Source organism: Myodes glareolus, chromosome 12 (assembly GCF_982192425.1).
Source record: "Myodes glareolus chromosome 12, mMyoGla1.1, whole genome shotgun sequence".
Classification (NCBI taxonomy): Eukaryota; Metazoa; Chordata; class Mammalia; order Rodentia; family Cricetidae; genus Myodes; species Myodes glareolus.
Window position 1 is genome coordinate 65,298,388 of NC_142037.1, and position 24,226 is coordinate 65,322,613.

Sequence of the window (24,226 nt, forward strand, 5' to 3'; positions counted from 1 at the left end):
AGTGTAGTCCTTACCCCTCACCAAGAAAGCTTCCTATTGTAGCAGAGAAAGGCTATTACAGAAAAGTACAACCAATCAAAGTGTTGAGTTACTTTTTAACAGTTAACACGTCACAAACGCTGTTCTAAAATCACTTTTGGAGCTGCTTATGAAAGTGAAATTCTCTAACGCCACTGAATTCCGACATTTGCAACAAAGGGAACCAAAATTGCTTATACCTTATCATGTGTACTTAAGAGATTCCAAAATAGATCTGTTTTTTTGCAAACAGCTTGCTATTTCTTTAGTATGAATGCTAGGAGAGCCTCTGACACACATTTGGTGAGTTTGAAGTAATGAAATGTTTTCTGTAGAGCTAGGAAAAAACAGAATGGTTTTGTGGTATGCTTCCTTGGCTGTTTGTGCTTCTAACAAGGTTTATGGTACTATCCTGAAGTAGCAAATCAAAATGTTTAATATTTCTATAATACTGCTGCTTAAAAGACTGTAATTATGAACAAATCAGAACCTAGCAGCTTGCAGCAATAGAGCAGTATAAATAAATAATGACCACCTTTGAGAAGTGAACTGAGGTAAAGAATTAGGAGAATAGTACATATTTAATTAGATGACTCTATAATTAGTGGAATGAAGACATTTTTAATCTGTAGAATGGTAAACACTATTATAGCTGGTGATTCCCTGATGCACCTGCTTTCCCTTTGGTATCCAAAAGCAACCACAGAACATTGTACAGTGTTGCTCCCTGGATACCTGGCCGCCTCATTGAGCTACCAAACCTGCAGGGCAATGGAAACCTCTTTATGGTCTCCGCCTTGCAGAGTTCACATACAGAAAGATGAATAGTGCCAGCTGCCTTCGTTTTCCAGATCCTTGACTGTGATGCCAGATGACATATTTATTGATTAACCCTTACCTGTAGAGTTTGTTTCCAATTGATTTGAGAGAATTGAAAACAGTTGAACTGTTTAAACCATCAGATCTGACATAAATGATTTACTGCAAGGCATCTGAAACTGAGCTCGAAACAGACTCTAAGGGACTTTTTTTCTGTTTTTGATTTAAAGTAGTCACACCTTTTGTTGGTTTGAACTGTTGGTCTTAAGAGATTTTAATTCCACCCATTCTCCTCTTTTCCTCTTGTCAATGCTCCTGAAACCATGAACTCCTAAACAGGTTGCTGAATAACTTCTGCAAATGTAAAGCCAAGATTTTAATATGTTCCCTTAGTTGTCAAGTGGACACTGACATCATTTTCTGTTTTTTATACCAATTTTTAAAAAATCAGTATTTTAGCTATGAGTGTTTGAGTGGATAACTTAATATAGTTGCTACTTTAAAATTGTGGAGTCTAGTATTATGATATAGGTCATAGACTTAAGAAGGACCAGTCTGGGCTAAGAGTCTGTTATTTCACAGGTCTGTAACCTCAGGGGTTAGTTACCTAATACCTGTGTGTTAAGGAGGATAATATTCACACCCATCTTGTGGGTTGCTGTGAAGGTGAACTGCCACACGAGAAAATAACTTCAAAGGATCTGGCACCCAGAAAGCACTGTAGAGCAGCTGTGATCAATCTACATCTATAGCTACTTCACCACTCCAGCCAGTTCATCAGGAAAGCAATACAAATGAAGATATTGACTAAAGTATATCTACTTTTAAGCAACAAGGTAACCTGTTTGATGATGAGAGGTTATCTTTAGAAAAAATATATATCTGTGGTAAGATTTGACAAAATAGAATTTGACTATTAATGATAGGGAGTCCTTAACTTTATAAGAAATATGTTGATAAACAGTCAGATCTTTTTAAATCCAATGGCAAAATTACATTTTATTTTTTTAGAGACTCGTGTACTTTATTTATAACATAATTTCATAAACCTGTTGCCTGAGAACATAGTTTGACCTCAGACCTTATCTATGCTTTCGAATACGAAGTTTTGAAGCTTTTCTACCTTGTTGTCCCACGCCGTTGGTCTCTTTGTAAGCATTGTTTTTGAATATATGGCATGTACCATCATATTTTATTTTTCTTGGAATGGTTCTTTCAATATGATACATTCTTATCCAAATTTTCAGTTGTTTTGTATTAAACTCAGCTTTTCAATACACTAAACTCTTTAGGGTGGAAATTGTGGTTTGCATTTCTGACTTATTAATGAATTTTCTTTTCAATATAAATTATTTATAGCTAAAAGGAAATTCACCAAAAAGGAACATCAAATCAGGTGTGTAGTGATTCTACTCTTTTGAAATATTCATAATGAGCAATTAGAAGAAGCACTGGTGTTAAAATATCCAAGTTGATGTGATGTATGCCATCTAGTCAACATTTACAAAAACCAGTTCACTGCACAACTAGCTATAAATCTGCAAGGGAATTAATGTCCTTATTTGATTTTCAAAATAGCCCTTGACCTAAATTCTTAAAAGAAAAAAAAATTCACTGCTTAAATGGGACATTGTGAATTAAAAGAGTTAGGAATGTAACTGTTTTCCGTAGAAAAAATATACTATCAAAACAATATTTTTCATGTGCTCAAATTCTTTAAAAATCTCAGGAGTTTCTTTAATACTGCATTTCCTAATTAAAATTAATCTCATTTTGGGACCTGCAATATAACAATCAAAACACACAGCAACGTTACTCTTCGTTGCAACAATTTAAGGTATGTGTTTTATTTGTGTGTGTGTGTGTGTGTGTGTGTGTGTGTATGTGTGTGTGTGTGTGTGTGGCTGTGTGGGGGGGGTGGGTGTTTAACTGTGTATGCATGTCATTATTTAAAATTTGGAGTTTTCATGAATACTTACAAACTTTTAATTTTCATTTACTAACATATCATTTGGCCTGACATATCTAAGACTATTCAGGGAAATAGGGTATCTTGGACTTCCAATGTGAGATTCTTTTAAGTAATGGAAAATAAATATTCACCTATACAATTTTACAGACTTAATCAACTCTATGATTATTTCACAATGCTGTCCATCAAAAACCTATTAAATTACATTATTTTCTCACAAACAGACAAAAATTGATATTATAATGTATTTGTTATACAATAATATATGTATTCTGTTAGACAGAGATATATTTATCAAGAATTAAAAAAATGTTCAATTACAGTTGGAACAATTTAACGTGACGCATTGCCCTTAATGCGCTAGTTTAGCTTGTGACTCTGTCAGTAATAATAAGGAGAACTTGGGCTCATTTATTTTATATTCCCTATTAAAATTATTGTGTTTGGATTAGAAAAATAGCTCAGAAGTACGGTTAATTTAAAATATAATTTAAAAATAAAGATTACTTCCCTAAATAGTATATTGTAAGAGAATAATTAAATACTAAGTGGATTTTTACAAACCTATAAGGTATAGTTTAAATGTAAACAACAAAATGATTTAGAAAATATTGACAATTTTGAAAAATTAAACATTTAAATAAATCGCCAGAATGATTTTCACATGCATAATTAGCTTTCAATGGTACTGCATTTATTCCAGATTAGGGGTTAATGATTCTACAATTCCAAAGCTTTTTTGTTTTGTGTTCGGTGTTGAATAATGAAGCCAGTCATGCACATGCTAGTGATGTATCCCTGTAAAATGAACTAAATGACACTCCCTGCCTGTAGCCAAGCGTTACTGTCCTTCCAACAAAGCCAGCTATCTTAGTTCTAGTCTCCCTAAAATTGTCTTCTAAGTCAAAAAATTTAGATGGAACCAAGTTTTTCCGACTTAACTTCATCTTTCCTAAGTCCTGCCAAATCACACTGTTGGGAAGATACATTGACTGTTCCATGATTTCCCTCGTTCCCACCTTGCCCTCTCTATAGAGAAGGAATGCAATGATTAAACACTTGAAATACCAAAAACAGCATAGTGGTACTCATCCACCATCCCAGTACTTCAGAAGTTCAAGGTCATCCTCAGCTACATAGAGAGTTTGAGACCAACCTGAGCTGTATGAGTTCCTGCCTAAAAACAAAAGCAAAAGTCATCTCTCTATCTATGGTACTTCAGTTGTCCCATTTACACCCTACTTTCAGTTTCTTAGGGGAGTAACATAAATGACTGTTCTCCTGTTCCGAGGACTAGAAAAACTCCCGAAGTTCCTCGTCTCCTTAGCCCCCGTGGCTAAGCTGATTATTTTTGTCGGTATGATTCATCTTGCTTGATTCTCTCTGTGTATCTCCCATAGAGCCTTCAGTTGCTGCTTTCCTTATCCCTCCCACAGATGGGACTTGCATTTCCAGTGTCTGGGTTTCAGCAACATAAAGTCTGTCATCTCTTAGCCTCTCTCGTGGTGAAATTGGCACCAGTTTTCCTAGTACTGTTGAATTAATGCTTTGGGAATGTTTTCGGAACCAGAGACTACCGCATTTTTCCATTATCCCCATTAACATATTGTATGAGTTTATCAGGGCTGCTATAACAAAGAGTGACACACTTCAAGTATTAAATGACCATAGCTTTATTATTCCATTATTCTGCAGCCTAGAAGTCTAGTTCTCTTCCAGTGACAAAGCACTTTCCCTTGTCCTTTTAGCTTGCAGTAGCATCAGGCATTCCTTGTCTTGTAAACAGAGAATTCACGACCATGTCCACACAATGGTCCTACCCATACATCTTCTAATATTTCTCTTCCTTCCGTATCTCCATCTTCATATTAGGAGGCTGGTCAGTTGTTACAGTGGCCCTTACCACTTCAGAGAGACATTACATATTAACTTTGCAATAACCTTTTGTGTAAAGTTACATTCTGAGTCATTGGAGCATAGAACTTCAATACATTTTTTTTTGTGACATTCATCTGATTCTATAGCATTCAGATTTACCTGTTTAAGCTTTGTAGAGAAGATCTCTGGATCCAGATTTAGTGTAATCTGGGGACATAAGCAAAGTCTTATATAACACAGAAGTCTGACATGATGTATAGATTTGATGAAATGGTAGCAGTGCTCCCTTGAACACTGAATACATAAACAAAAAACTTATAGCTTGTTATTGACCACCAGCCTCCTAAATTTCTGTTTCTCCCTGTTACCTCAACCCCTAAGCTATTTCCAGTTACCCTTAATTGTTATGGGGGATTGGATTCCGTTTCATTGATATTGGTCTGTCTTCAGACAGCTCTGAATTACCAATTAGTGCAGCATAGAATGAAAGCAGAAATGTTCTCAAAGTTACAACATTTCTTTCCAAAAGAATGTTAGAAATAGCTATAATATAGAAAAGCCAGTTTTCACAGATAGGATCTTTTCTGTAATGTAATAAAGTTTTGATTCAGGAAATTACTGACTAAAATGTCATTGTAACTGTATGTTCTTGTCTATGTGTCGTTATTAAGACTGTTCTTTGAGTAAATTGATGTATAACAGAACCATGAGAAAGACAAAAGCACTAAAGTGCTTACATTATGAAGATTTAATATTAATGATAGAAGAGATATTAGAAGAAATATTTAAGCACACCATAAGTATAAATGCTGCCCATGATGGCTTTTCTCAAAGTGTATTACATCATCAGCTTGAAAAATTCTGTATCTGGATATTGCTAGAGACTTCTATTTTAGAATAAGATTCCACTGCACTCACCTAGCTTCAGTGGTACTTATGCAAATGAGCCCAGGTATGGCTGCAGTATCACAGCAGATGCCGTTCTGTTGACATATCCCCAGCTAATTTGGTGACACTCAGAAAATTACTTTACATTCACCGTGAAGACTAGATACTTACACGAGGTAGTCTATATAAAACTGGCTGCTGCACTGCCCTCACAGAACAGACACCCCTCAAAAGCTACCATAGTTAACTTCATTCCAGGGACAGGCAGCTGTAAGCACGTCTCTGAACACTGTACATATACAATTATTTCTTTAATCTCTCAGTATATCACATACTTCCTTTCAAGGCAGTGGTTGAGATGAATCCATAACTATGAATACCATTTTGATAAAATTATAATTAAGCCTTTCTATTGCATGTTAATGAAGTAATAGTACATAATGCATTCTATCATATACATCCCAGTACACAGTTGTCTTTTATTTCTAAGGGGCTCCAGAACAAGTAACCTTATAGTAATATTCAAAAGCAAAATGGTTCCGAAGTATTAGTATGCATTAAAATCGTCTAGAAAGCTTGTGTTGTATAATGTACTTTTGTACACGTTTCTTCCTGTACCTGGGGGTGCAGAGCGAATGAACATTAATCACGTGGAGGTTGGAGGTTGACCAAGGTAATTCAACTACTCTCCACCTTCACTTTCTGTTACTTAAATTTCTTCTATGATGTTTTCATTCCTGCATTTAGTGTACCATGTTTATTCTCTCCTCCCTCTCTCTTCTACCTTCCTCCGGTCCTTGCAACTCATCCCTCACTTACGCCTTTGGTTGCACTGTATAGCACACTAATTTCAGCAGTGCTGTCTATGTGGTCACAGGCTGGACCTATCTGTTGGAGGCCAGTGGGTCCACTGTTTGATATACAACCTGAAAGCAATGAATGCCTCTGTCTTATAATCTATCATAATGCCAGTAGTTCACCAGAAAGGGTTAGGATACTCAAGAGTCCCAGCTTAAACTATGATTGTCTATTGTTTGTTGTCCCTCTGGGCCAGGGTTACCTCACCTGGCATACTATTCTGCCAGTTCCGTCCATTAACTTGAAATGATCATGATTCAATTTTTCTTCACAGATGAATTGAATTTTGTCTGTATATATCTCTTTGTAGACATGTAGGATCATTTCGTTTTTGAGATATTGTGAACAGAGCAGCAATGAACATGAATAAATAAATATCTCTGTAGTGGGATAGTGTCCATTTATCCATTTACTTATTTATATTCCCAGGTGTAGTATAGAGCAGCCATGTGGTGGTTTTATTTATAGCTTGTTAAGAAACGTTCACACTGATTGCCGTAGTATTTGACCCATTCTGTCCTCTCTCCAATAGTGAATAACTGTTTCTCTTTTGCCACAACCTAGCCAGAATTTGCTGTCATTTGATTTCTTATTTATTTATTTATTCATTTATTAATAGCTGATTATCCTCTACTCTTCTCCAACTCCATTTTTGACACAAGGTCCCTCATTGAACCTGGAGCCTGAAGAGTCATTCAGATTAGCCAGCAAGCAAACAACAGGGGATTCCTCTGTCTTACCCTCTTTAGTACTGGGATTGCAGGCACATATCTTTGTTCTGTTTCTTTATGTGGATGCTGGGAATCCACACTCAGATCTTCATGCTTGTGAGGAAAACCAAGTCATCTCTCTAACCTTTGTAGAAGGCTTTCCAAAAGAGAAGCTTACTCTCTTGACTTTCTGCATCTGTAGACATCAGTTGTGGATCTAAAATATATGATTTTAATAGCACATTATCAGGTAAAATTGGCCCCAAAGCAACATTTTCAGAATCATTTCTACAGGCAATGACTGTCAAAAGTTAAAACATCCTTCCTAATACTTCTTACTTTCACAAATAGTATATTTGGGTTGTCTTGCCAATATAGTTTCTAACTTCTGTTTAAATATTGAAACTTGTATTGGAATGGGTATGGAGAAAAGCCTGAATACGAGATGGCAAATCCAGTCCCAAGGCACAGACGTTCTTGATACAGAGCCACTTTCAAAAGCCACGTGGTACGAATTGTAGCATCTGTGGGAACAAGAAGCCCTTCTCAACCAAGAGTACACAGTACCGTTTTGTTATGGGCTGACAACACCCCCATTCAAGAATACTTTTCAAAACATGAGAATGTTTTATTTTTCACTGATGCAGACCCAGACAATTAGATTATCTCGGGTTCATTACATAACTTAAAGTCATAAGAAACCTTCTTGTGTGTGTGCTTTCAGAATGTTCTCATTAGCACATGATGGTTTTCTCATAAAAGATATACTTTACTAGTCAACCAATTCTGCACAGAAGACACAATATACATTTTAATAGGGTTACACATCAGAGAACCTCTTAATTCAAAATCTGATAATATTGTGATAAGATGTAAAGAACAGGATTTATGTTGGTATCATGCATCCACTTTGAGGAACATCACAAAAAATAAGTTTCTTGTTCTGACATATACATATATATATATATATATGTCAGAATATATATATATATATATATATATATATATATATATATATATATCATGTGATAACACCAAAGTTCACAAAACTTTTATTTGTTTAGCCTAATTTCATTTCATTGCCAAGTGTTTTTTTCCTCTTAGAACAGGACTCGAAGGATGATTTAAACTGTTAATTTCTCTCAGGTAGTATTGAGCCAGGTCAAAGCTGAATCTTTCTCCCACACGCTCTTTTCCTTCTCAAGGTTTCTTCCATCCCTTTCTTCTTCCAGAGAGTCTTTGTATTCAGGGAACTAGTACGGTCCTCGTGGAGCTTCAGAAACTTTTCACTGAATGAATGCCCCTATCCTTTGCCTCTGAGCATCTGCTTTTATGTCCAATTCTGATGTGTCCAAAGCTGATAAAAGCTGTGCATTGCTTCCTCATTCTGGATAAGGAATGGTAATTGTCTCCAAGGATAATCAGAACATAGCACACCTTCACTGTGCAGCCTTCGATCTAATATTATCTTCACTGATCACCCATAACTTCCATGACCAAAGGCAGGTCAGCAGGATAAGGGTCCAAGAGGAGCAAACACAGCAAGGATGATGGCTGTTTTCTTGAGGACGAGAAAGAAGGCTATGTTGTTCTTCTTTCTGCATCATACACTTCATACTTGCAGTAAAGAAAACTATTGATGTGCAGACGTGTAGATAATATGTACACATACATGTATTTAGCTATTGGACTACATAGACATGCCTGACTTTTCTATTAACATAGCAGGGCTTTCATTACTGCTGCCTATTTTAAAAATCTTATGATAAGCCGGGCAGTGGTGGCGCACGCCTTTAATCCCAGCACTCGGGAGGCAGAGGCAGGCGAATCCCTGTGAGTTCGAGGCCAGCCTGGTCTACAAGAGCTAGTTTCAGGACAGGCACCAAAAACTACAGAGAAACCCTGTCTCAAAAAAAAAAATCTTATGATAGCCGTTCTTTAATATTTAACATCTTAGTTATTTTGGTCTATATCAGTCAATGTAGTAGATATTTTGAAAATATTTTTCAAGTATAAAACGATTTTAGGTTTTAGGGCATTTTTAATAGAAAAGAATGAGTCTTCTTTTAGTTCTTTGGAGTCAGATGTTTTAATTTTCTTGCTTCACTCGAAGCCATCTAGATCAACTTAAAGAACTCACTGAAATCAATAACATGATTCCTGTTGTGATTCATCGCTGTCATCAACAACCCCAGGTTTAAGAGCCAGCATATGAAAACACTAGAGCTGTAGGTAGAAACTGTTTCTAATTGGCTTACAGATCTGTTATTTGTGATGTTTAATTTAGTACTGACTGAACATTTATAATATATGACTAGCAATAAAATTCATGCAATGTTTGAGTAATAGTTAAAACAGTAATTGTGCATCTTTCAGTGTCTTTGTATGTCATGAAGCTCAGCCAAGTTGTGGGGATTTTCTATTTCATTCCTGAAAGCCAAATCACTTTAGAGAAGTATAGCACACTATGTTGTTCATTCTACAAGTATAATGTTCTTATTTATTATTTGTGGTTATTTATTTGTATACCAGGCTGATTGCATCTAGAAACATCTAGGGAAACCCTGAAGTATGCCTTTAGAATTGGATTTAGAGTGTCATATGTCATGGTGGTCACATTAATTACATACTTTTGTTAGGTTTATTAAAAAGCAAATGGTAGAGGCAGAAATAGTGGTTCACACATATAATCCAAAAATCCAGAAGACTTTCCAGAAAGTTTAAGGATTCCAGACCACAATTCACAATCCCAGAGAACCTAGACAACAAAGAGGACCCTAAGAGAGACATGCATGGATCTAATATACATGGGAAGCAGAAAAAGACAAGATTTCTTGAGTAAATTGGGAGCATGGGGACAATGGAAAAGGGTAGGAGGGAAGGGGAGAGGAAAGAAGGGGAGCAGAAAAAGATATAATTTGATAAAAACAATTTACAAAATAAATAAATGAAATAAAAAGCCAATAGGGGAAAAAAGAATTCTGACCATCCTGGGATGCATAAAAAGATGCTATCTTAAAATGTACTCTTGGACATAAGTGCATATGTTTATGCACACTAGTACACATGTATTTGTGTGTTCACAGTACATTTAAAGAAAAAGAAAAAGTTTATAAGAATCAAATTATACTTCAACAAATCTGAATTAAGGTCAAATAAAAGTAACTCCCAAACTTTTACATTGAGCATTACCTCTGAATTAGTTTACGGTGCATAACGCCACATATACCTGAGGAGTAATCCACTTACGAATATTATATTCCAGATTCCGCCTTCTCAGAACTTTGCCTGAGCCCACATGTTGTTCTGGAGCCCCACTAGTTGTCCAGGAAGAAAATTAATGACATATCCTTCAGTCCTTTCTCCCTCCATAGCCGATGTCAGCAGCATCAGTCACTTGGATTGCTAATTTCTCTCAGGAGAAGAAGGCAGCGACTTGGCAACAGTCATAGATCAGCACGATCTGCGGTAATGGTCCCGGGTAAGGATGAGGTAGGACAAGAAGGAAATGAGGCATGATGGAAAGTAGACTGGAAGGTGAGAGTGAAGGAATGGGGCGGGCGGCGTGCTGCTGTAGACTACATGTAAGGGGATGGCTTGTGTTTCTCACCCTTGCTCTGTGTTTTCTGTGTTCAAACAAACAGATCCTGCCACTCACTTTCCATGAAATAGGTAGTGTTGTGATCATTTAGAAAAATTAGTGAGAAAGAAGGTAAATAATCTGTAAAAATAAAGTCACCGACATTTTCCTGTCACCAACACTGAAAACGCACATTTTTTATATACTCACTGAACAGTAATAAACTTAATTCACAGTAAAACAAATCAGAGCAACATCGGTATGGTGTTTATACCAGAACAGATAAAAATGTGTGTGATATGGATGACTGGAAATTAAACACGGTTCCTGTGCTAATTATACTTAAAAGGCACACTTTAGCTTAGCCATTCAGCTTCAGTAAGTACATCTTTTCATAAGTGGCTTTCTATTTCATCCATAGAAAGGGCTCCCATACAGCACACAGCATGTGTGCAACTAACTTTGGTATATGCAGGCTCTTCATTTTAGTTCATTCATAGTAGCTAAGCTTTGGGGACAACCAAGTTGACTGTCGCTGGAGGGATGGATGGATGGGTGGATGGATAGATGGATGGATGGACATATGGAGAAAATGTAGCATATATTCACAAAGGGAATCTTTACATTTTAAGGTGAGAGAAGTTCAATTGCTTGTGACAACATATATAAACCTAGAAAAACAATATATTACATTAAATAAATGGCATAGAAAAACAAATCCATCCAGATATCACTTAGATGTATAAGATAAAGCAGTTGAATTCATAACATTAGAGAATAAACACTGATGTTTATTATGGTCAAAAGAAAGATAGTAGATAGAAAAAGAGAAGAGGTTGATCAAAGGGCTCAATTAGAAGAGAGGAGAGCTTCAGCCATCAATAGAACATGACAAAATACACAAGAAATTACATATTTTCTTACTAAAAATAATAAATTTTTATCAACAAATAGTAGGAGGGTAAGATAGATTTACTAATTAGACTTATTATATGAAGCTGCATTACAAACATCTAAAAATCACATTATGCTCCACTAAATATATTGCTGTTCATAAAAAGTTAAAATATTCAATGTAATTATTGAAGAGTGGATTCCAGAAAAGCAGTCTAAAGGGTCGGTGGACCTTTTCCCAGGGATCAAACATTCTAGTGAATACTATGAAGATTAGTTAATTAATTTAATTGTCCATATGAAGTTATTATAAATCATTTGCAAATAGAGAAATCTTTATTCATATAAGAATTGAGAGTATACAGTAGGGTACCCATGGCTTTGTCCCATGCCACTCTCTTTCAACATACTAGATGTTGATTTCAGAGCACATGCATCCAAGAACAGAGGTATCCTTTCTATGGTCCAGCTTCTGCTCCTAGAACAGTATTATACTTTCTTGGAATTGGTATTTTTCATTCCACCTACCCTTCCCAACCAAAATACACATGGTCTAGTCTGGGCAAAACAGTTGAGTGGCCTAGAGTCTATTCTTTCCAGTCCCTAGAGGAGCAACTCTATACAGGATCTTAGGTCAAGAATTTATCCTTACTCCTATACCCTCAGAGAGCAGAATTTTCACTAAGGGAGAGTAATAAAGGTCCCCAACCATTCCTGCTCTTAATCCTTGAGAGTCATGGTGTCCAGAACAAGTGGCCTAGGGTTCTTGCCACCATCTCCATGTCTCAGATGTAGGGGGTTATTGAAAAGGAAAGACTGGCTGTCAGAAGAGAACACTCCAGGCTACTTTAAAGGGTTCTGGTTTTATGTGAAACAGAAAGTAAGAAAGTTCCAAGTAGAGAATGCCTCAGGGGTAAGGGATATCCGTGGTAAGCAATTAAAAGGAGGCCAGGAGTTCTAAGAAAGTGAGAGCTAAACTGTAAAAAAGTTTTCAATTTAACAGCAAGAATCACAGACAGAAATAGCTAAGAGTTCTCTTGGGATTATAATAAGTTTTCAAGTATGAACCTCAAAGGCTATCCCCACAAAGAGGCCCAAATTTAATGAGATCAAACTGTGGAGCAGTGTATGCCCAACGGCTCTGTCAAAAAGAATAGAACGATCACTAGGCATTGTTCGAAACTAATAGCTGGATGTGATAACAAAGGTAGACAATTTACCGAGAGGTCAGGAAAAAAGAAAGATAAAGAAGTCCCTCTAAATCCTTGCTATCCCATGATTACTATTCATAGGCCCATGTCTGCTCTCAAGGAGGAGTTCACACTCCTGGGTAACTAGACCTCATTCAAATGGCTTCCAAACCACTAAACACGTAAACAAACAAACAACAAAAGCATGGACTCTGGAGAAACATGTGAGATGGTGCTTCAGAACCGGTACAATATCTGAATGACTAGTATTTAACAACTGTATTTAAAATACATTCAAAACAGAAAGCAACTGTGACTGATTCACATGGAACAAAAGCAGAAAACAGAAAAGGCTCTGCCTAAGGGCCCCGTTGATATATTTAGCAAATCCTTCAAATCAATTGCAGTTGAAACCAAGAAGCTAATGCTTGGAGAAGTAGAAAACGATACAACGGCGATACAATCATGCAGACAATATCATCAAACAGAGAACAGCAATAAGCAGAGATGATTAAAACTAAAGCAAGTAAAAACTGGCAACTTGAGCAATTCAGGAAATAAATTGAAATTCACTGGTGGGGGCTCCAAAGTGAATAAGAACTGGCTGAACAACAGCAACATTAAAAAAAAATCAGTGAGTTCTAAGATGATTAGTAGGGACCGTATCATCTGAAGACAGGAAAAGCACAAGAAAAAGAAACATCTGATTGAAATGCAGAAAATAAGTGAGGGCAACAACACAGAATTGTTTTAAAGGAGTATGAGAAGGGAAAGGGAGAAGTGGTTTTAGAAGAGCAATGTCCCAAACACTCTCAATTAATGGGAGGCATTCAAGAGCTACACAGACTTCCCAGAAGATAAATGCATAGTAACCCACAGCAGAAACCCTGTAGTTAAACTGTTATACCAGAGGGAACTAAGTAGTCCTGAGTACAGAAAGAAAACGGCTTGTCATGTACAAATTCAGTCAAATGAAAGTAAGAGTTTTCTTCTTGGAGACACTGGGCAGCAGCAGGCCTGGTGGTGCATACCTGTGATGCCAGACATGGGAGGTAGATACAAGGAGGACCATGAGTTCAAGGATACCTTCAGCTACATCAAGAATTTGAAACTAACCTGGGCTTCAGGACATCATGAAGGGAAGGAGGGAGGGAGGAGGAGAGGGAGGAAGGAAAGGAAAGAGGAAACACTGGGTAAGAGCTGTACGATAACACAGTCAAAGCCCTGCTGTTTTCCTCCCATCTTTATCAGACTCCAGACCTTGAGTTTGGAAATGAGGGGTCTTTGGTCTTGTTCTAGAATTATGTCTCTTTTTCTGCCCTTTATTTAGGTCCAGTCTTTTGGTCTATCCTAACTTCTGCTTATTCCTAAGACGTAAGATGTGCTAACTGCCCACAGGAAGAGCTGCTGATTGCCAGGCAAAGGAGAACAGCACACCACCCTCAAAGCTGGTCATTTTGTGGCAAAGTAAGATTCATTCACTTATTTCCCAGTTCAGCTGACTCTTGAAAGCCTAAACCAGACAGTAGTATGAGGAACAAATAAAACCAGTTTCAAAATTCAACCACCTTTTCAGTTCTGCATCATTTAATATGATTAAATGAAATAGATAGAAAATACTGAGATAAAAAAAAAACCCTGCAGACTGGCAAGTCTGCCATCTCCATCCCCATCAGCACAGTCTTCTCAACTATCTGCGGGGTTTTTTTTTTTGATTTCTATGACTCAGTAAGTAATATTTTATCTTAAATTCTAACAGTAACCCGAGGCTTTGTTTCAATTTTAAGGTAATTGTAAGAATTTCATATTTGCTTCCTTTTTATACGGTAAAATAATCTTTTTTAAAAATGAGATAAAATAGTCATTTTAACAGTAACAAAATATGCAGGATTTAAGAAGAAAGTTTTTTGAGCTGGGTGATAAACATTTTTCAAACACATCAATAAGACCAAAGGAATCCAAGAGTGGTAAATATAGATGAGGGAAGAGATATGGATCTCCTTGCCATTTTCTTATGTGATCTAAAAGAAAATAATCTAATGATATGCCTATAACTCCTGCTAGGTCTACAGCGTGAACACATGATTTGAAATAGTGCCATAGAGAGAAGGGTGCAGAAAAGTTGTATTGAGTAAAAACATGGTGGCCCAGTGTGTCAACACCTGAGATAGTGTGCTGGTAAAGACAAAAGGTTTATACTGATTGCCAGTGTAGAAATCAGAAACTATAATCTATTAGCTCTACGGCCTTTGGGCCTATGATGAGGGTAGGCCAGAACGCTAGGTATGTGGTAGAGAAAAATTGTTCCCATCATGATAGGGAAATGAAAAAGAAGAGACGAAGGTGCTTGGTTCCCACTACCTCCTCCAAAGGGGTTACCAGAGTGACCTAAAGGCCTCAGAGTGGGCACCACCTTCGTATTTCAGTACTAGAGATTGGAGCCAGGGCCTCATGCATGCTAGACAAGTTGTTGATCTACAGCCCCAGCTCTTAACCTTAAAGATTCTACCCTCTAATTATGCTGCGGGCTTGGGTCTAAGTCATGAGCACTCAGGTCTTTGAGAAGCATTGCAGATCTGAACTACAACACTCACGCATTGGATGTACGACAGAAGAGATGTACTGATGAAGAGAACAGTTGTGAGCTGCCATGTGGGTGCTGGGAACTGAACCCAGGTCCTCTGGAAGAGGAACCAGTTCTATTAACCACCGAGCCATCTCTGCAGTGCCTACATTATTTGTCTTACAAACTGTATTACATCTATGTGAATGTAAGAGATGGAGGGAGAGAGAAAGAAATAGTGAGATATTTTGTACATAGATGTAGGACATTTGTACTACAACATATGTATGGTGCTAAAAAGCAATTTGCAGGAATAGGTTGTCTCTCCTATCATTTGGGTTCTAGGTTTATCTTATGTTGTCAGTCTTGGCAAAAGGAGTTTTACCAGCTTAGAAAATTGTATTATATGCGTATCTCACATATATATAAATAAACAATTACTATTATATTGCTACCTTGGAAATATGTAAAGAACATAGCATGTATTGTTTAAAAAGTATTTTTAATATTTATTAATTTTCTGAGATAACCATGTTATAAAATGATTTATAGTTAATTAAATGACTAATGAACAAAATGTAAATTTTCTAGGTCATAAATTTGTTTCATAACAAAGCATATTCTCCCTAATATATTGTATGATTACTTAAAATAACAGCCCTTTCTCTTCCTTCTCTAAAAGCTGGATGAGATGCTCTGTGCAGAGTGCCATGTTCATTGTTTGGAGCGTTCAGCTAACTCGGCCAATTGACCACTTGTAAGCTCTGTTGTGCTACATTCGTTCAGTCACCATCTCAAAGTAAAATGTTATATAAGCCCAGGGCCATTGCCACTGCAAAGAGCAGATATACCGATAGGAACTTAACAGGGTCAACTAGAGCCAGAAGGAACACATTAATTATCGTAGCTGTCTTCTTGATAGATTTAATTGTTATCAGTGCTGTGATTAGACAGAGGTTCATCTGTTCGCTCAACATGCCCGCCTGGGGCTGGGGATACAGTTCAGTGGGGAGCATTTACCTAGCATACAGTAGGACTTAAATTCAGTTCACAGCACTGCAATAAAAACAAACAAAGTCAAAATATGCATAGGTGAATCTTACTAGTTTACTTGGCTCAAGACTATGATATAATTCCCAATATTATAAGTCTGCATTCCATTGTCAACCTTTTCATATTTATTCATTCAATATTTATTAAACATCTACAGTATGTTAAATTATGTGCACAGCAATGAGGGTACAGTAATGCCTGTAATGTTTATTCATATATTCAGTGCAAGTTTGAAAGTCTACTTGGCACTAGGCACTGTATCTGCTGTGAAATGCTGTGTGCTAGAGATAGTTGCTCTTGGTTTCTTAGAACTCACAACATACAAAGTTCAGAGGAATGACTAAAGGCTGTAACTGAAAGTAAAAGGGAAGCCCTGTCATTTGCAACAATATGGATGAACCAGAGGGACATCGTACTAAGTGACAACAGAGAAAGGCAAATACTACACAATCTCACTTTCACATAGAAGGTAGCATATTTAAAAAGATAGAAGCTTAGTATACACTAGGGCTTATTAGCGGTTGATAGGCAGCGAAAGGGTGTTCCAAGAGGTATACAATGAATACATTTCAACAAAAGGATAAGCTCAAGGGGTCCATTTTATACAATGATGACTATAGTTAATACTAATGTATTATATACTTGAAAATTGCCAGGAGACTGGAATTGAAGGACTTTCAGTAAACATATAGTGTATGAGATAATTTACAGGTTAAATGGTTTGATTTGGCAATGTCACAATGTATTCACATTTTAAAACATGATATAAACCATTATTACTCATCAGGAAATAATTACATACATAAAAGAAACAGAAAAGCTGAAGACCTGAATGAGCAGTTACACAGAGTGTTCTGCAATATAATTAACAGGCTTGTTTCTAATCTGCTCTTTTTTGTCTCACTTATCATCACTAGGAAGTAGGTCTTGTGTCCATTAACTGATCAGAATTATGAGAAAGTAGAATGCATGACTTCTTGAATTTCACTTCAAAAGGTAGCTAATGATATTCAGAGTTGAGAACAGTTAAGACTAAAGAAGGAAATAGTCTATGCTGGTCAAAAAGAAGTTTTAAGGACCTAACCACAAGAGCAAGGAGTACACAGCAAGAGACGATGTGCCAACACATGACCTGAAAAGCTTAAAAATGAAGGAACCCTTGCCAACTGTAACAGAATGAGAGAACCCAGAAGGCAATGATGTAAATGAGAAAAAGGCAGCCACATGTGTTGTTTCATTTATGTGCAGACTGGAATGCTTCAGACTCAGGTGGAAGGATGAAACAAACATAAGCTGTACAGTCTGGAGTCTCTGAAAGGAATCACGGTATCTAATAACAAAGAGAAGTGAAAACTATGTTGCACCAACAAACAATAGATGGTGAGGAACTAAGTGGAACCCAGAGATACTGCAAATCCATTCGATTTGCAAAAGCAGTGAGAGGTGAATAAAGTGGGGAGGAAATGAGAGGTCCAAGTTGTGAAGCTGCAAATAAAGGAGAATGGAAGCCTCCAGAAGCAAAACCAATATTTCAGCTGTGTATGATGCTGACTTTTGACTGTTAAGCTTATAAGATTAAGGAATGTTGGGGGTGTTAGTGAAACGCACCCTTGTCTTCCTGATTCTGTAAACTTGTTTCCAAAGAGGATAATTGAGCAGGAGATTTGCCCTGTATGTGTGCCTCAACATTGCGTGGGATCTCAGACTGAATAAAAGATGGGGAAAGGACAATATAAGCCAAAGATTAGCCTTATTTTCTCTTTGTGTGTGTATATCTGTCTCTCTGTCTTTATCTATGTGTGTATCTGTCTGTCTGTCTCCCTCCTTCTCTCTGACTCTTGATGGATTATAAGATGAGCAAGCTGTCAGATATTAGGTCACAGTGTCAAGAAATGTAGGCAATGCAATAGAACATTGTCGCACTGTGTACAAACCAGATGCCACAGAAGGGAGTGATTGCTATGATCTACCTCACAGGCTGAGGCAAAGCACAGAGCTGATCCTGAGAAGAACTCTACAAATAAACCTCTCTGCTGAGGAGAGTACAAGATTCACTATCTCATCTCCAACCCAAAGCCCTAGCTCCATTCAGCCAGCAAGCAACTGGCCTAAAACCACCATGGAAATGGGATGGGAGGCGAGCTGACCACAGCTCACTGTTAAACAAAAGCTAAGAGATACAGACTGTATCAGAACAAAGCTTGGGAGAGAAGAAGTAGTCTGGTAACAGGAGAAATCCTGAGTTGCAATGGTAAAGAGGAGTGGATACAACCATAACCCAGTTGGTCACTGAAGTACGTGGATATCCATTTAGTCCACTAAAACGGCAAGCTGGTGAAGCCAGCACAGAGCTAAGCTGGTGCACTATGCTGAGTGTTGAAAAGACACATCATTAACAGCAGAAACTGTTTAATGGGCATCCCTATCCAGAGATCAAGCAGGGGAGACAGGTAGAAAGCAAACTTCCTGTTGCATTCTAACCAAACCTTTCCCGCAAGAATACGCTAAAAAGATAACCTTGTGGCTCGAGAGATGGGTCGACAGTGAAAGCTCTGTCTCTGTACCTATTCTATCCTACTCTGAATTATTTATCAGACATTCATCTCTGTAATTTTACTCAAATTATTCCATAAAAAGGTAAGGAAAACTATGTCATTTTTTGAAGTCAGATTACTTTGATATGCAAAATAGATAAGTACACAGTCAAAAATGAAAATCATGCAATTCCCCCAAGGAACATGGACACAAATAATCTCAATAAAATATTTGCAAAACAAATTAAACAACACATGGAAAAGATCAAAGAGCATAGCTAAGTTCTTTTTGTTCCAGAATGCAAAAATGAATGGCTTATCACACACAACTCAGTAAATGTAATAAATCATAAATCAGAAGTAAACCCAGGAGCGTAAATTAGATGATCCTTTCAATGAATGAGCATAAGAAAAGGTCACCTATGGGGTAGAATCTAAATTTACTCCTCATAAAGCTGTAACTACCTTATCTTCAGATTTGAAATATACTGGTGAGGGATCTGGGATATCAAACAGTAGAACTCCTAGGTAGAATGTTTCTAGTTGACTTGATCCCTAACATGGAGAAAGAATGAAGGACAATAGGAAGTCAGTCTAGTGAGGGTGGCCTATAAACCCAGATACTCAAGAGACCGAAGCAAGAGGATCATAGTTCAACACCAGCTTGACCTACAGGGTAGGTCAACACACAAACATACATACATACTTATATACATATACCTATATATGCATATATATAAAATGCAGTAATGTATATATCATGCCCAGTGAGAAGCCTGGGGTTTAATCTTTCAGTATGCACACAGGTGCGTTGACTTTGGTGTGTGCTCAGTCCTGTAGGTCTCCATCTTACATGAGGGCAGTGCTCTGTAATGCAGTTACTCCATTGGACATGACTATTTCCTCTGGGGCCACAAATTTAAAATTTTCACTCATAAAAAATATTCACAAGAGCTTGTAGTAGATAAAACAGTCTACCTTATGCCTTTTGAAGTATTTTATTTTTAACTTGTAGGCTAAGAATAGCATTCACTTTAACCAGCTCAATATATTAGCATAGATTGTTTCACTTGAACCCAATGGTTCAGTAAAAGGCATCCATTTGCACACACAACTGTGTGAGGGCAAATATTTCCTTGTGTCTCTCCACAGAGAACACTGAATTATGAATGAAGTATTTTTATTAAAAAAAAGTCTTTATTCTCTGTTGTGCTGGATTCCATTAAAGAAGACCAGCAGGTAGTTGCATATTTTAATTAATGATTTTATCATAATAACTACATAGACTTTTGTTCCTCCTGCTTTTCTGCTATTTTGTAGAGACTGTTTCCAAAGCTACCAAAAACAACTTGTTTCCAAAATAATTAAATACATGTAAATGTGCCACAATTATACTGCAAGCGTAATTTATCAGGATCTGTGATTAAACAGTGTTGAGTTCATGTACAAGAGGCTATAGAAGTTTAATAACAGTGTTCATATATTAAGGAATTGTCCTTTCAATTTCAATTCCATGTTGGATAATATTAACAAGGTAAGTTCACATAATCTTAAAACTTTGTTGAATTCTCCTTTCCTGAGACTTGACATTATAGTACAAATAAGGAGTAAAATAACACTTTTGCTTTGTTTTGACATTTTCAGAAAAATACATACAATTTTATATATTATAAATATATGTATAACATCATATCATGTATAAGGCTACACAAGTCTATAATCAAATTTAGGTACTATCAAACTTCTTTCCCCTGAGACATAAAGTCTGAATTGATAATCCTTAGATAACACAAACATGAAGAAAACAAAAAATACTATGTGTTGATGTGGGATTCCCCTCTGTATTCTGTTAATATCATTGGTTACTAAAGGAACTGGCTTGGCTTGGCCTGATAGGGTAGAACAGAACTAGGTAGGAAAAAGTAAACTGAATGCTGGGAGAAAAAATGCAACGTCAGGGAGAAGCCATAGAGCTGCCGCCAAGACAGACACACTGAAACCTTGCCAGTAGGCCACAAGCCTCATGGTAAAATATAAAATAGTGGAAATGGGTTGATTCTAGATGTAAGAGCTAGCTAGCAATATGCTTAAGTAATTGGTCAAGCAGTGACCTAAATAATATACTTTCTGTGTGATTATTTCAGGTACGAACTGCTGAGCAGCTGGGAACCAACAAGCAGCCCTCTTCCAACAGTGTGTGGTGAGAAAGATGGCCCAGTGGGTAAAGGCACTTGCCACCAAGCCCAGAGATCTGCCACACACCTTGGTAGGTACAGAAGTACACACACACACAAACACACACACATATGCTCAGTCATGACCATTTAAAAATACAGAAGAGGTTGTGTGTATTTTCATTTAGCTAATACAAAGCTGTGGAGCCAGAGCCATATAATCCCTAATAGAATTATAGGAAGAGATTTCAGTATGTTGTGACCTGTGTCTCCTTAATTGGAATCTGCCAAGGCAAGGAAGAGAGAGCAGGAAACACAGCGTTAAAACTCTCACCTGCTAAACTCCGACCAACTAAGAAAACACTAGCTAGGCTATATGATACCCCAAGAGGAGGACTTTGATGGTTTATTTCATCCACTCTATTTCAGGCAATCTGGATCCTCGCTGGAGCACTGCAAGTTGTTGCTAGGTGGCCTGGACAAGTTACTGAAGGCAACGTCTGCTTGGATGGTACAAGGAAATTCACCTAGCCCAATTCTAAATTAATTCCATCTTCAAATTTATCCTTACCCCCTGGCCATCATTTCCTGCTCATCAGTCATTAGTTGGTATAAGTGAAAATTACATAAAGTTACGCTAATCTGATGGAAGAACAATTGATTTAAAGTAAGTGGTCTATTGCAGTATATCCCACAATTCTCCAGTCAGTAAGTCTGACCTACCTGTCTTACATAGTTTTACACTGATGAGTAACTGTTATGTTTTGTGTTTAATTTGCACATTCTTTATTCACTAAGAAATAGAGAAAAAGTCAACTTAAAGTTGTATGAGTGCTGTTTTTTATTTCATATTTTCATTTTTTATATTTTGCTACCATTATCAAGTGCTATCCAAGGAATCTCTGAGGATGAGGGGTATCATCTGGAGAAAATTTAATTGGTTCTTGTTATGTCTATGCACACAGACAGTTCACATCAGTCTTAAAAATTAAATCTGCAACAGAACATTACTGTTATTTTTTAATGGATTTTTTAGGACAAAACAACCCTGAATTATTTAGTTTGTGATTGAATTGTACAGTATAACTTAGTTGTGTTTCAACAAAAAAATCCTATAATTCAAAGTGTTAGAGACATTAAGCAGTTATGTATTGATTTTTTGTTCCCTTCAAGTAATCAATTTAGTTTCTATGGCATTTATTTTCCAAAAGATTGTAACATCTATAAAAGATTATTTCTGTGGGCCAAAGTTCCATTTACCATAGAATGCCACCAGGTGTTCTTGAGGTCCATCTATGTGAGTGCCATTTCCCCAAGAAAAAGTAGAAAGTAGAAACAGAAATTAAGTTTATTATAAAAACAAGATCTAAAAATCAAGAAGAAAACAGAATGGTTTGCTAAAAATAAGAAGTCTCTAGAGGTAGTCAATACTGAAATCCATTGTCTTCCACGCTCATTTTCTGAATAGACTAAAGTACAGGTTATTATTTTAATTCTTATCTATTGCTTGGACATTTGTCCTGATTACAAGAAAACATTTTAATAACAAAGGACTCAGAGATTGTCTCTTCTCAAGAGGATGAGAAAATTATTGGTTCTTTGATATCTATTGTCCATTCAGCCAAATTTATTAAGAGCGGTTAATGACTTGGGCTGTCAGGTTCCAGCCTCCATGGGTTTCCACATTGTAGGGTAGGAGTGTGTGGACTAGAAACCACAGGCAGACAGAACAAGACAAGACAAGATATGAAAGAAAAAGGCAGAGACACAGAATAGAATGGGGAGGGCAATCCAGTGAATACTAAATTCACCCGCGCTTGTTTTTCATATGCTTATATGCCCTAATCCAAAAGGGGGGCAAAAAAAAATACTTTGACATGATACAAAGAAAAAACAAGACAATTACCTCTTCAATATATGAAGCATCAACTATAACTATACTTGCTGTAAGAATTCCTATAGCCAGTAGCCTTTAAGTTATCCGCCCACTTGAGCGTGGTCTCTTACCCTACTTATGTCTATGTAAAAGGCACATCTGACCTCTTTTCCAGCTGCAGAATTTAATTGTTCTTCTCTGTTCCAGCAGAGGATATTGATTTGTGAATCTACCCTTAAATAACCCTTTATTATTCTCAATTCCGAGTTAGTATGGGATTTCTTTTACGCATCCTTCTTCATATATCCTGAGTTAAGTATTCTGTTGTTTAGATAGGACATGCAGCAACCACATCTTAGGTCAAGCATCTTGTAGGCATTCACTTCCCTGGGTCAAATTTCTTGTCATCTCCATAAAGGAGCAGGAATACACCTGAACTCTCCAACCTTTGGTCAAGATGGAATATTTGCTCCTCTGTGGGTCATCTTAACACCCCAAACACCAAGTAACCACACCCTAGGCCAGGATATCTTCTTAGTAGTCACACCTTAAGTCAAGCTTATCAATAGCCTTGAAGGAACAAGAATAGGCCCGAACTCTCTGACCTCTAGTTGAGGTTAAATGGACCCACTTATGTGGGCTCAGACACTGGGTACAAGATTCAGAGTAGCAAACAGAAAAAGAACAACGATCTCTCTTTCATTCATGATGTTCCACTCTAGTGAAAGAAAACATCAGTGTTGCAAACAGTTGAGTAAACATCATCTCAGACTACATTATGAAGAATAATAAGGTAGGAGTGTGATGTAAGATTGCCCTCTATATGCTGTGAATACCACTGGTTCATAAGGAAACTGTCTTGGCTTGTGATAGGGCAAAAGAGAAGAGCTAAGCTGAGAAAACTAAACTGAATGCTGGGAGAAGGAAGGCAGAATTTAGAGACACCATGTAGCTGCCAGAAGGAAAAGCCACAGGCTGCCAACTGGAACATTGCCTTTAGGCCACAAGCCTCATGGTAAAATATAAATGAATAGAAATGGGTTAAATTAAAATGTAAGAGATAGCCAATAAGAATCTTGAGCTAATAGGCCAAGCAGTGATTTAAATAATATAGTTATTGTGTGATTATTTTGGGTCTAAGTGGCAGGGAACAAATGAGCAGCCTCCTACCACAGGAGTGGGAATAGAAAGTTTGGTGAAATCTTTTCACTAAGAAACA

General features: G+C 37.0%; 1 long non-coding RNA gene across 1 annotated transcript; it reads left to right on the plus strand.

The window, feature by feature from the left end:
* The first annotated feature begins 2,490 nt into the window (after positions 1 to 2,490).
* On the plus strand, positions 2,491 to 23,156 carry LOC146892172 (uncharacterized). The gene is made up of 3 exons (XR_015004659.2): positions 2,491 to 2,674; positions 21,102 to 21,223; positions 21,561 to 23,156. It is a non-coding gene; the product is annotated as an uncharacterized LOC146892172 (long non-coding RNA).
* Positions 23,157 to 24,226: the final 1,070 nt, after the last annotated feature.